Here is a 14210-nt window from a genome sequence, read left to right on the forward strand (position 1 = left end):
GATCAAGTGAAGAGGTAGAAACTCAAGACTCTAATGGGTCATTCAGTATATTGCATGTAACATTGACACTCCATATTTTCAAATAAAATATGTGTCGGATACACCGGTATGTATCCATGTGTGTTACGAGAAACCGACATAATGAAGGACATATTGGGTTACAATATGCATTACTCTATATTGTAAATTTGTAATGCATCAAATCAGTAATATGATACACAAAATTACCCTGTCAATATGGATAACAGAAGTTCCTTGGCCAACATTAGAAGCATCAACAGTGGGATTTTCATGTTTAAACCCACAAATTGGGAAAAACGCTTTTTACGATAACGATTCCTCCAAGTTCCAATGAAATGCAGCCTTGAGTTCTACAAAATTCAAAATTCTGGATGAATTGTAATGCAAAATTTTCTTCACCGGAAAATTTCATAAATAAAACACAAACAGTATTATGCCAAATAGAGAACCGTACTGCTTAAGATGTTTCTATTTTTTGTATCCTAGCTCACTAAAAAGCATTTTAACAATGCAACATTGTTAAAGAGTTCTAATGATTAAAGATTGCTAATAAGAAAACAATATAACAAGTCAACTAGCTCTTGTCATATATACGGTATACCCGTCAGATACGAATATACATACGATTATGCATTTCTACCCAAAGATGATCCAATGGTGATTAATTTTGAATTATAAAAATTTATACAAAGTGTCATTATGATGATAGTGCAAGCCGAAATGTCTTATGCCATCATCCAATAATCCTATATGAAAAGTTCGGCTACCTAAACCAATTGGTCATTTTTTAGTAGTATCCACTAACAATACATTAAGCAAAAATAGGGATACAAAATAATAATAATAAACATAAAACTAAGAGAGTGGTTCATAACAAACTTACAACAACTATAAGCTATTATGAATCTCTAGAGTGGTTCATAATTGATCATAGTTCTTTCTTTTGCTTGTATATTAGCATCCATATTGGCCATTCACTGCAGTGACTCAGGAACAAATTCCGCAATTTTCTCAAGAAGACTCTGGATTATATAGAAAAAGGAGGGGAGGGGAGGTTAACACACAATAATAATTTGCATAAAATAGTCCTAAAGAAAGTTCACCAGACAAAATCACATAAAATTGCATCAGCTGGAAATGCACATACCCTATCAAAATCGCTTGTGGTTCGCACATAACCATCTCCAGTAACCACCCCAGCACCTGACAAATTCCTGGGTTCCTTATAATATTTTCTCAATTCAGCCAAGGAAGAATCATCATCGCCAAGATACCATTTGGAAAAGGGACCATAGCCATAAAACGACCAGTCCAGCTCCCATTCTTCAGTAGCAAAATCATCACCAAACAAACCTTTTAGATACTTCGCTTCGCTCTTCCCGAACAAAGTAAGTCTACCATTTGGGTGAGTGAACATGACAAAGTCCTGCTCGCTGATACAAAAATAAAGAGGAGTACCTGAAACCCACTGTCCCCAACTTACCCAAATCTACAAATTTATACAGCAGCTTAAAACCCCAACAGTGACAAATCCAATTAGCTATTCAAACACCAAAATTCCAACCTTACTTCACCAATTATCTATTATACACATATGGAAACACAGTAATTAACACAATAAACCCCAAAAAAACTGGAAAGGCAAAGGTACAATCTTTAAATAGAAGAGTAAAATAAATGAATATGAAAACCCTTGAAGAAACTAAACTGACCTGGGTTTTGGTCAGCAACGATTCCAAGTTGAGACGTTGAAGGAAAAAAAACATGTCTTTGTGTAATGAAGAGAAACAAAGCTTGTAAACACTGAGAAAATTAAACTTGAAAAAATTTGTCAAATAAAACCCTAGAAAAAAAAATCGATGTTTGAAATAATTTTTTTGATTTCATTACCATTTTCAGATGTGAGAAGTAGAAAAAAGAAAAAAAAAATAGATAAAAAGGTAAGTGGTTAATTGTGCGGGGTGAAGCTAAGCGGTGGTGGGGATTGGGGAAGGAGAAAATAGCTTTAAATCCCTTTCCCATAGTAAATCCTAAGAAAATTAAAGTTGAAATACGATTTTTGCTTCAGTACCTTGTTGAGATGGAAAAAAAAATGGGGTTGAGTGGTGGTGGGGGACGAAGGCTATGTGGGTGGAGGAAGAAATACCCTGTCTTTTTTGTTTTTTTCTAAGTGTTTTTAGCCCTAACCCCACGGTCAAAACGCGAAGAACAACCGTCCTGGTTAAAAATATTGTACCCGACAGTTTCGACTGTCGCTCCACCCACGACCAATTAAACAGTTAAACCGTGGCTAAAGGTATTAAAGCTACGAAATGAGGAAAAACTTATTTGCTACGGTCAAAATTTGTAGGAAACTATGCAAGGGTTTATGACCCTGGCTAAAAATACCGGGAATCCGTGGGAAAAAGTCGATTTTCTTGTAGTGATCATAATATTTCCATAGCAAATGGTTCCACCGTTCCCATTCTAGGTAGTGGTCAAGTGAATTTTTTTGATCAAAAACTCAAGAGTGATGCACTAGTTGTTCCTTCATTCCCTGTTCAACTTCTATCTGTTGGAAAACTTACCAATTCTTTAAATTGTGATGTCATTTTTTCTCCTAACTCTGTCGTCTTTCAGGATCGAAAGTCAAAGAGGACGATTGGTGAAGGAATTTATTCCAATGGACTCTATTTGTTGAAGTCGCATAAGAAGGCGTGTCAAACTAGTGATTTACTTGAGAGTCGTATTTTGCATAAAAGACTTGGGCATCCATCTAGTCATGTCCTGTCAAATTTGTTTCCACATGTTTCTTTAAACTCTGATGATGTTTGTGATGTTTGTCAATTTTCTAAACAAACTCGTTTATCATTTCCAAACTCGAATTATGTGTCAAATAAGTTGTTTGAGTTAATTCATTCTAATTTATGGGGACCTGCTCCTATTAATTCTTATGATGGCTATAAGTATTTTGTGTTGTTCATTGATGATAAATCTCGTGCTACATGGTTATACTTATTGAAATTGAAAACTGAGGTTGTGACTGTATTCAAGGATTTTCATACTATGATTACTAACCAGTTTGGTGCTAATGTCAGGACATTTAGATCTACCAATGGCACTGAGTTTTGTAAAGGTATGTTACCTGAGTATCTTCGTAGCCAGGGGATAATTCATCAAACTAGCTGTGTTGGCACACCTCAGCAGAATGGCATGGCTGGAAGAAAGAACAAAAACCTTTTGGAGACCACTCGTGCTCTTATGTTGAGTATGAATGTTCCTAAGCACTACTGGTCTCATAGCGTCTTAACTGCTGCCTATTTGATTAATCGTCTTCCCAGTCGGGTTCTTGGTTTTAAATCCCCATTGGAAGTGCTCAAAGCTAGGCCGCTAGATCTCTCTCAAAGCTGGCTACTCGATGTGTGTTTGTTGGTTATTCTACCACACAGAAAGGCTACATATGTTACAATCCTACGACAAGGAAACTAGTTGTCTCTCGTGATGTCTGATTTGTGGAATCTAAAGTTTTCTTCCACGATTCAGCTGTGCCTGGGAATCGGTCCCAGGGGGAGTGTTTGGCAGATTTGGCACCTCTCCCAGCTGTTATTACTGCTGATTTGGCTCTTCTCCCAGCAGTTGGTGAAGGCATTATGCCTGTCCAAATGGTTGGTCAAGGTATAGTTCCTGCCACTAAAGAATTGGGCTCTACCGAAGCGAAGGCGCGGGCACGCTCATAAACTGAGTATATTGAGGGCAGGGCGCGCTCTGGTGATCCACGACATCTAGTAGATGGGGCGCGGGCACGCTCCCAAGATGAGCAAACTGAGGGCGGGGCGCGCTCTGGTGCTTCTAGCTCCTCCAGCTCCTCCAGTTTCTAGACAATCTGAACGAGAGAGACGACCTCCAGTAACTCTCAAGGATTACTACAAATCTGATAGCAAACGACATCCTCCAGTGACTCGCAGGAATTTTTATTCTTTGCATGATGTTACATATCCTCTACAGGAGTATATAACGTATGCAAATATCACTTCATCTCATCATGCTTTCTTAAGTACAGTCGATGACGTGCAAGAACCCAAGAACTTTAGAGAAGCTAACTCTCGTTCAGTTTAGAGAAAGGCGATGCAAGAAGAACTTCGTGCACTAGACAAAAATAACACTTGGGATATTGTTATGCTTCCGTATGGAAAGAAAACTATTGATTGTCAAGTTCAACAGTGATGGTTCCTTAGAAAGGTCTAAAGCTTGATTTGTTGTAAGGGGATTCACCCAAACTTATGGTCAGGACTACAAGGAGACTTTTGCACCAGTTGCAAAGATGAATATGTTTAGAATTCTTGTATCTCTAGCTGTGAATCAAGACTGGAAATTATTTCAGATGGATGTAAAAAATGCATTCTTACATGGAGATCTTAAAAAAGAAGTGTATATGAGCATCCCACCTAGACATCCGAAAGAGACTAAGGTCGGATTAGTATGCAAATTAAAAAAGCTTATCTATGGACTTAAACAATCTCCACGACCGTGGTATGCCAAGCTCAGTTCTGTTCTAGCTATGACCGGCCTTAAGCAAAGTGATGCTGATCCTTCCTTATTTGTTAAATATAGCAGGTCAGGCTTGGTTATTGTTCTTATTTATGTTGATGACATAGTTATCACAGGTGATGACCTTATCGAGATTTCTAAGCTCAAGGAGTTACTGCACAAGAAGTTTGTCATCAAGGATCTGGGTATTATGAAGTACTTTCTTGGGATCGAAATTGCTTATTCAAAAAAGGATATATTTCTAAATCAAAGAAAGTATGTGGTGGATATTTTGAGTGAAGCAGAAAAGTTGGGGGTAAAACCATCTGATTCTCCAACTGACAGTGGAGCCAAGTTGGACAACACTAGTGATCTTCTTACTGACATTGGTCAGTATCAGCGATTAGTTGGTAAACTAATATATTTAACTATTACCCAACCAAATATTTCTTATGCAGTGAACTTGGTTAGTCGTTTTATGCATGCTCCAAGGACTCCACATATGAATGCAATTCCTAGAATGCTGCAGTATCTGAAATAGTCACCAGGAAGAGGTATTTGGATGCGAAAAAATGGGCATACATCTATTATTGCTTACACAGATGCTGATTGGGTAGGATGTCCAGTTGATCGAAGGTCCACTTCCGGTTATTGTACCTTTGTGGGAGGTAATTTAGTCACTTGGAAGAGCAAGAAATAGAATGTAGTGGCTCGTTCTAGTGCAGAAGCTGAGTACAGGGCTATGGCTTCCACCACTAGTAAAATCATATGGCTTCGCGCTCTTATGAAGGATTTGTGTTTTGGGTTGCATCTGCCAACTACACTTTACTGTGATAATCAAGCTGCTATGCACATTGTTGCAAATCCGGTGTTTCATGAGAGAACTAAGCATATCGAAATTGACTGTCACTTTGTGCGTGAAAAAGTACAGTCTAACATTGTCACTACCTTCTTTATTCGAAGTGACCAACAACTTGCAGACATTTTTACCAAGGGACTTCCAGCTTCCAAGTTCCATGATATTCTTTCCAAGTTGGGTTCGCTGGATATCTTCGCACCAACTTGAGGGGGAGTGTGGGAGAAGAAAGAGAAGGCGTGGGTCGCGCTGAAGGTACTGGAGGTCGACCAAGGCAAGAGCGCGGGTCGCTCCTTCCGCAAGATTAATTGGAGCGTGGGGCGCGTCCTAGTCGGTTTTGACAGAGATTTGTCAGCTTCGTATGTTTTCTATAAAGGAAAGTCTCCAATCCTTTTGGAAACTATAGGCACCAATATGCACTCATGTTGTGGTATATAAACACCTCTGTAACACAAAAACCATATCAATCAAGCAATATAAAACATTTTTTCTCCCGTGGACATAGGTCGCCGCATTGACACTGAACCACTATAAATTATTGTGTTTTGTCTCTTTAATTAGATGTTTAATTCTACCGGATGCTTGACCAGGATGTGTTGTTTTCTGAAATAGTTACTTTTAGTCTTCCGAAAGATCAGATTTGTACTCTTCTGAAAGAATACTCTGTCCAACAGAACAACTTTTTGGATGATTACGATCGAGAAGTTGTTGCTCAATTTTATAGAAGAATGAAGACGTATTTAGCCCTCAAATCTCTGCATTACACTGTCGATACTGAATCCAGTTATTGCACAGTGACAAAACTAGCTAGGTCAGCAAGGCAGAAAGGGCAAGGTCTATTTAAAATAATGAATTTGCTTATAAACATATTTAAACCGATAACAGTCAGGTCACATGGGTGCCGATCAGACTAATTTATAGAATCTAACTTTGTGAAAAAGTGAGCTAAAAAAGAACAAGCATGGTAAACATTACCATTCTTTGGTATAGATGCTATTTTGATTTATTCTGCATACGAGAGACATAAGTTCATTTGACCTCAAACTAGGTCCGAATGACCATTTTAGAGGTTCGGGTAACCATATTACGGTTTGGAGTACCTTTGTACAAAAATGAATCCGAAGGACTAAAGTGCATATCATATGTTTAATATGTTGTCAAGCTCATAACATACATGCTTGATGGTCTGTACCCTTTCATGAGTTGTGCATGCATGAACAAAGTTGAGGTATTAGTTTTCCATGCATGATCACTAAAAAATCCTCTTAGTTGAGATGCGAGGATGTTAAGAAGTTACCTCCCCAAGTCGTTTTCAAGTACTTGGCGAAACAGGAATAAAATACTAGGGTGAAACTTCACTTGTTAAAGTTTTTGAGTTAAGATCAAGGCGTATATAGAGAATTGTACAGTGATCAGTATCATATCAAGTATGAACTATAAGCCAAAGTCAATATAATGATAATTTTTTTTTTTTGGTAAAACCAATATATATATATATATATGCACTAAAGTGCGGTATCTAAATATTACATGTCATATGATTCTCCTGCAAATGTCCTAGTAACCAAGTGGGTGCTTCCATCTCCCAAAAACAGTCTATGAGATGATGAGTACTGGTCGCTAGCAGATGTACAACCTTATTGCACCGATACAATGATAAATGGACAGTCAAATTGCTTTCTAACACTGTGCTAATGGTGGCATATTAATATGCCACAACAACATACTCTGCCAATATCTTACAGTAATATCTCCGCAAAGAAATTTAAGGTCCACCTTTTAGATTATGAATGTGATATATTAGCATGGTGCATATTAAAAGGCCCAACTAAAAATCCCTAGTGTCATAGAGTAAATAGCCAAATCACACAAGTCCGGATAAGTGTATTATATCTAGTGTCAGGACGACATAATCCATATATCCAGAGTACGGATAACTGTATTGGAACTATAGGTATAAACATTTGAGTTCGGGCAAAACAAAAGTATTTGTGAGTCTAGACTCTGGAATTTAAGGTTCCTACTAATAACCTTAATGTATTAAAGTAAAAAGCATTGTATATAAATACTTAGCTCTCATATGTTGATGAGATAATAATAACACTGAGTAGCTCTGGAATTTGTAGAAGATGGGCAAATGTTTGGGCCAGAGGAGTTGTTTGCAGTAACAGTAATTTGTAGCCTTCTGAACAATTTTTTGATGATTGCGATCAAGAATTTGTGATTCTGGTCATGAACAGTATTTGAGTCCTGAAGTTCGGAATTCATATAAGATGCGTACTAATGACCGAATTGTAGGATTCAAATTTCAGGCTGATGTGACGCTAGACTGATCTCGTTTCTTCTTCGCTTTCTTCACGGGAGATTTGGATATGATGTGGCTTCTAAATAGGATGTGGTATATTCAAAAAAAAATCCATACACGATGCCAAATGTTTGGACAAAAAATTCTCAAATACAAGTTAGGTTGTGAAGAATGGTTGGATTGGTTGAGAAGATGAGACTGAACGCTTAAGGGATGCCTACTTACCCAAGTCCGGAATTGGATCAAGTCTCAGCCTTGTTCTTGGCGTAGTTTTGAAAGTGAGAGCAGACTCTCTTATGGGAAAGATCCGGACCACTGAGTTCTTGAAGATTTGGTTCATGTATATCTCCTCATTGAGATATCCTTTCCTACTCATATTATATTCCTATTGACCAGAGCTGTATTCCCTTTTATTAAAGGACTAGCATTTCGCCCGGCCCATGGCCGGGATTGTTTCATTGTTATGTTTAAAACGTTTGGGCTTTACAAAATTCTTAGAGTCAACTACTAAACTGGCGTGGTCCATTTTAAAGTGGGCTGTTTTTAGTTTGATACGTGTCCTTCATTTTGTAACGTGTTCTCACGTATCAACATGTTGAGGGATCGGGTAAGTCGTCATTCAAAAAACAAAAAACATGTTGAGTAGGTGTGATCAGGTAAATGTTCGAATAGTTTATCAGTTTATCCGAAGTCATTTGTTCTTCATCCCCAAACCAAACGGCTCCATATGAGCTTACATACCATAGTCAATGACATCAATCTAGACATATTCCATCCCACTCAATAGATTTCAATATAACAACACTCAATTTTTTTCTTTAGTTTTGTTCAGTTGTTAAATTCTTTTTTCTAGATTCAATTTAATGTGGAAAACACTACTTTTGGGTGCAACAGCATTAGTGTAATATATAGGGTACCTTATAAAATAAGTCGTTTCATTAAGATTTATACAATATAATCATGTGATTTATTTGGTAAGAGGAGATGGAGTCTCCAGAATTTGATAAAAGTAACCGTCATAGCACAAACCACCTTTTGGGTATCCCGACTATTTGTTCACAGGCTTGTTATATCCGTCAAATGTTTCTGGCCGAAATTCTTTAAGAGAATAAGAGGTGAGGTTATGTCTTCAGATGAAAGAAAGAACCGAAGTACACGTTTAATTTAGTACTTTGGGCCATTCCTATCAATCGAAAGAAACCCAAATAGACATAATTTAGTACTTTCCTATGGCTTATAGAACCTATCTGATACATTGAAATGAAAAGAAATACAACTGATGTATACACCTGCTTCAAAACATATATGAGACGTAGAAATTACATAAAAGAACTATAAAGTCTAAAGTGGTGGTTATGCCATCATTCTTGATCCTAAAGTTTCCTAGAAAATCTTGAAATGCCAAAGCCACCAATTCATCGCTGGGTAACCACACAAATTGAGTCGTATATTTCTTCAAAATAGTCTGAGAAACTATCAAATAGAGGAAGAGACGTTGCATATATAGAAATGCAGATCTGCAAGAATGAGTGAGTTTGAGAATTCTCAGATACTTGATATGCGTAGAACTGTAGAGAGATGTTGCGAGATCACAAAGCCTTTCAACAACATGCACTCGCAGATGAGAATAGAAACACGTGTATTCACATGCGAAAATGGAAGCGACCCCTTCAAACGATTTAAGGATGGAATTTGCCGCTAGTTGTGTGGCATACTGTGGTGCAGATTTAAAAGCCCTATGCATTGAAGCTCATTCAAAATCAAGGCAATAAGTAGTCATATAGTTACTAATCGAAGTTTCTAAAACCTCTAAACAAATTAAAATGCATGAACATTCCTAATAAAACTTAGCATAATGATAACTCTTTAAATAACTAATAATTCCATGTAACACTATTCTATTCATCATCTCTAATGTTGATTATGTCAAAATCTTCACCAGTTGTCACGTGTTTCGACCAAATATGATCAAAACACCAAGTGTTGATGAAAAAAGATGAATAACGTAGAAAAGTAATTAGAAAAATGATGGTGATCGGGGGAATGATGAGACTGTACCTTGCGGTTGCCTACGTACCCAAATTATCAGTTGGATCAAGTCTCAAGAACGTAGTTCTCAATGAAAAATAGTTTGGCATTTATATAGGTAGAGTAGAGAATCCTTGTAGCTCAAGTATTCTTGTAGCTTGAGTCATTGTGATAGAATATAACTCTCAACTGATAATTATCTCTTTGATAAGAAATGAATCTGGACATAAATCAATGTACATTAGTGGCAAGCCATGTGGCTAAGGTTCACCCTTAGACGCGTAAGTTAATAGGCACTGTACATTGATCCATGGTACTTACAAATTGGGCTTTAGCCCCGTCAATTAAAACAAATAAAGTGGAGATTCCTACCAATGGGCGTTAAGCCCGTAGGTGGGGGTCGAAACACCGCCCTCTTTGGCATGCGAACAAAGTTCATATGGCAAAGAAGAAAGAAAAATGAGCGGAATGTAGAACGAAGTGTCGTGCGAAAAGAAATAATTGGAAAATTGACTGTCGAAAAAAATTCGTGAATTATCGGGAACGAAATAATGTCAAACTAACGTATACGGGACGCAATTTAGTTAAATAAAAGATGGCCGAAAATGCACAGAAAAAAATAAAATATGCACAGAAATAAAATTGCAAAAAAAAAAATTGATTGGCGAAATGTAGACCAACGTCACGTAATAATACGAAATTTGAATTCGACGATGCGTGCCAACGGAATAGCGATACTTGGATTATACCGTTGAAAATTAAACATAGGGGCAGTTTAGTAATAATAGTAATAAAAGGAAGTTAAATACGAATTGGATTCGAAGGTGAAGATTTTAGCGACTAAAACTGGATGCCAACTTCGGATTAGATAAGAATTCGGATTAGATAAGAGTTATAAGAGTTAGAGTTCGGATTAGATAAGAGTTCAACCAGCAATGGAAAACTAGATCGAAGAAATATTATATAAACAGTGGCTAAGCTCTATAAACTGCGAAGACGTTTATGCATAGACAACGAAATGGTTAGTACAAGTGGTGAAGCCGATGCATGTAGGGTAATCTCTTTTCTCTTGTTCGTATTTGCCTCTTCTCCCAGTAGCTTGGCAAGATACAAATGAACCAAGAATTAATGCCTGTCATCTATTCAGAATATCACAAGATCACTATTTTAGGCGTTAAAAATACTCAAAGGTTTAACATAATTCATACGGTCATACCATATTTGTTTTCGGCTAAAGAACTCATACTATACTAAATATATACAACAAATCTGAATAAGCATGGTGCACATGACTATGACTTCATTGGTCGGCATGAACATGGGGGTTACTTGGGTTTCATACCTCATCGATTAATTATCACATCAGAGATAGAGAAAAAATAGGGCTAATTTTGGCTATCTTTTTTCTCGCTGCACCTGTTCTCTTCAATAACTTCCAGTATTCAAGCTTTATCTTTCAAGAACGAATCTAAAGCAAGAAAGAGATTAGATCTTTAGAAGATGAATTGTATCCATCTAGTGGAGCTGTTTTATCTATTTTATATGTATTTTTCCTTATATGGTGCATATATTGTTTACTCTTAGCTAATGTCTATGTGTTGCGTGACTTTCCAATTCTTTCTATTAGAGATTGACACTTAATACGATGTAAAGTTCATCTAGCTCTTTAGGATATTTAGATTAGCACTCTTAGCTAATGTCACTTGTTCAAGTTTGGTTTTTCAGTTTGTTACTTCGCATGATCATCGCTTTCAGATAACTATAGTCATGTTCAAGGAAGCACTAGAATAACAACAGTCACTCACTTGCTCTGTCTTTGCACTGAACAGGAAGATGGTGGGCACTAGATAACTGATGAAAAGTTTTTTTTTTTTTTTTTCGCAGGTAGAAACGACTGTATTACACGGGCGAAAGATAATCAAGAATAGTAAGAATCGATGACGATTGTAGACTTGGTGAGGTGGAAAAAAAAAGTGACAGATATAGTGAATATACGAGGCCGCGGCGATGGTCACTTAAAGAACTACGGAAAATACTAGTACTCGAGGGATTTGAGATGGACGAAGTGTATGCATTTGAAACGATAGTCGAAGAAGATGAAGTAGTAACGGCTTACTCACAATTAAGTTGCGGGAGTGCAATTCCGTTAAACAAAGAAATTGCGCAATTATTGAGTTATTTTGGCCTGCCGAAGAAGACGGAGAAAAGTTCGGAGAATATGACAAAGCGGTGGCAAAAAAATTCGACAACATGAAACAGGTATGTCAATATTTTTTTCCATTTAGCTACAAATTTTGGTTAAGTCTGAAAGACTAACAAAAAGATTTGTATTTTCTTCGCAGGTTGAAACGGCGGAATTACGAGCAAAAGATATTGACGAAAAATTTCGAACGGAATGATCACAATGTCGTAGAGAAATAAATAAATAAGCTGAATAAAGTTTTCGCTTACAAAGTTAACGTAAAACGAATTTTTGCCGCACAGAGAAACGACGGTTGTACGAGCCTCGGAAAGTTTCGCTCAGAAAGTTCGGCTTAATGCCTTAGAAAAAATAATGAAGCTGTCAAAAATTTTCACTTGGTAAATTTGTCGTAGAAAGATCGGCAGAATGCCTTAGAAAAAATAATGACGCTGACAAAAATTTTCGCTCGGAAAATTTTTCGTAGAAAGATTGGCATAATTCCTTAGAAAAAAGAATGACTGCGGAAAATAGTTAACCGAAAGCGTTAAGCGAAGCGAATGCAGATTTCGAAGAAGAAAATGAAGATTTAATCGAACAACCGTAAGACAATTGACAGAGACAATTGATTAGGTAATTGTGTGAATGTAATACCATAGAGCTAAAACTTCTTTTGATGAAAAATAAAAATAAAGTATGTTTTGGCAATTGAATATAGTTGCGATGTCTGATAACATACCTGTAAAACTGACAATGTTGTTGATTTATATAGATGACACGAAATAGAATGAAACGCCCCCAATACTAACTTTAAGCTTGCAAAATTAGATTGAGCGAAAAACGCCCGATGCGTAACCCATTTAAATGAAACGGGTAATCTTCATCGATGTTGACATAAGCGCCAAACCGACCGACTAAGCGAGCGTAACATCATTCAACTTAGACTGCCGAAATTAAACGTGGTAATTTGGTCAGATTTTGTCGGAGCGATAGTAACGATTAAGCGAGCGTAAAAGCTTTCAAACTTAGACTAACGAAGCTAAACGCGGTAACTTCGTCAGATTTTGTCGTAGTGATAGTAACGACTAAGCGAGCGTAAAAGCGTTCAACTTAGACTTACGAAATTAAACGTGGTAATTTCGTCAGATTTTATCGTAGCGATAATAACGAACTAAGCAAGCGTAACAGCGTTCAACTTAGACTGACGAAGTTAAACGCGGTAACTTCATCAGATTATGTCGTAGCGATAGTAACGAACTAAGCGAGCGTAAAAGCGTTCAAACTTAGACTGACGAAGCTAAACGCGATAACTTCGTCAGATTTTGTCGTAGCGATAACAACTAAGCGAGCGTAAAAGCGTTCAAACTTAGACTGACGAAGCTAAATGCGGTAACTTCGTCGGATTATGTCGTAGCGATAGTAACGACTAAGCGGCGTTAAAACGTTCAGCTTAGACTGACGAAATTAAACGTGGTAATTTCGTCAGATTTTGTCGTAGCGATAATAACGAACTAAGCGAGCGTAACAACGTTCAATTTAGACTGACGAAGCTAAACGCGGTAACTTCGTCAGATTTTGTCGTAGCGATAATAACGACTAAGCGAGCATAAAAGCGTTCAACTTAGACTGATGAAATTAAACGTGGTAATTTCGCCAGATTTTGTTGTAGCGATAGTAACGACTAAGCGAGCGAAAAAGCGTTCAACTTAGACTGACGAAATTAAACGTAGTAATTTCGTCAGATTTTGTCGGAGCGATAGTAACGACTAAGCGAGCGAAAAAGCGTTCAACTTAGACTGACGAAATTAAACGTGGTAATTTCGTCAGATTTTGTCGGAGCGATACTAACGACTAAGCGAGCATAAAAGCGTTCAACTTAGACTGACGAAATTAAACGTGGTAATTTTGCCAGATTTTGTTGTAGTGATAGTAACGACTAAGCGAGCGTAAAAACGTTCAACTTAGACTGACAAAATTAAACGTGGTAATTTCGCCAGATTTTGTTGTAGTGATAGTAACGACTAAGGGCGTAAAAGCGTTCAACTTAGGCCCGAGAAAAATTAAACGTGGTAATTTAAGCCATATTTTGTTGTAGTGATAGTAACGCGACTAAGCGGCGTAAAAGCGTTCAACTTAGACCTAACGAAAATTAAACGTGGTAATTTCGTCGATTTTTGTCGAACAATTATAAGGTTCGCTAAAACCAAAATCATATCATTGGAACTGAAGTGAAAGAATTGCTTTTTTATTGATTACCGAGTCTTGAAAAATGCAAAGATAATAACGGAAAAGAAACTATTGAACTAGAAACAGAC

The 14210-nt window shown here is 37.2% G+C and overlaps 1 long non-coding RNA gene across 1 annotated transcript; it reads right to left on the reverse strand.

Moving 5' to 3' along the window:
* Positions 1-323: 323 nt before the first annotated feature.
* Positions 324-1727, reverse strand: LOC147475150 (uncharacterized). The gene is made up of 3 exons (XR_015208611.1): positions 1169-1727; positions 905-1043; positions 324-371 (listed from the first exon to the last, which is right to left on the reverse strand). It is a non-coding gene; the product is annotated as an uncharacterized LOC147475150 (long non-coding RNA).
* Positions 1728-14210: the final 12483 nt, after the last annotated feature.

Source organism: Coptis chinensis, chromosome 9 (assembly GCF_015680905.1).
Source record: "Coptis chinensis isolate HL-2020 chromosome 9, ASM1568090v1, whole genome shotgun sequence".
Lineage (NCBI taxonomy): Eukaryota > Viridiplantae > Streptophyta > Magnoliopsida > Ranunculales > Ranunculaceae > Coptis > Coptis chinensis.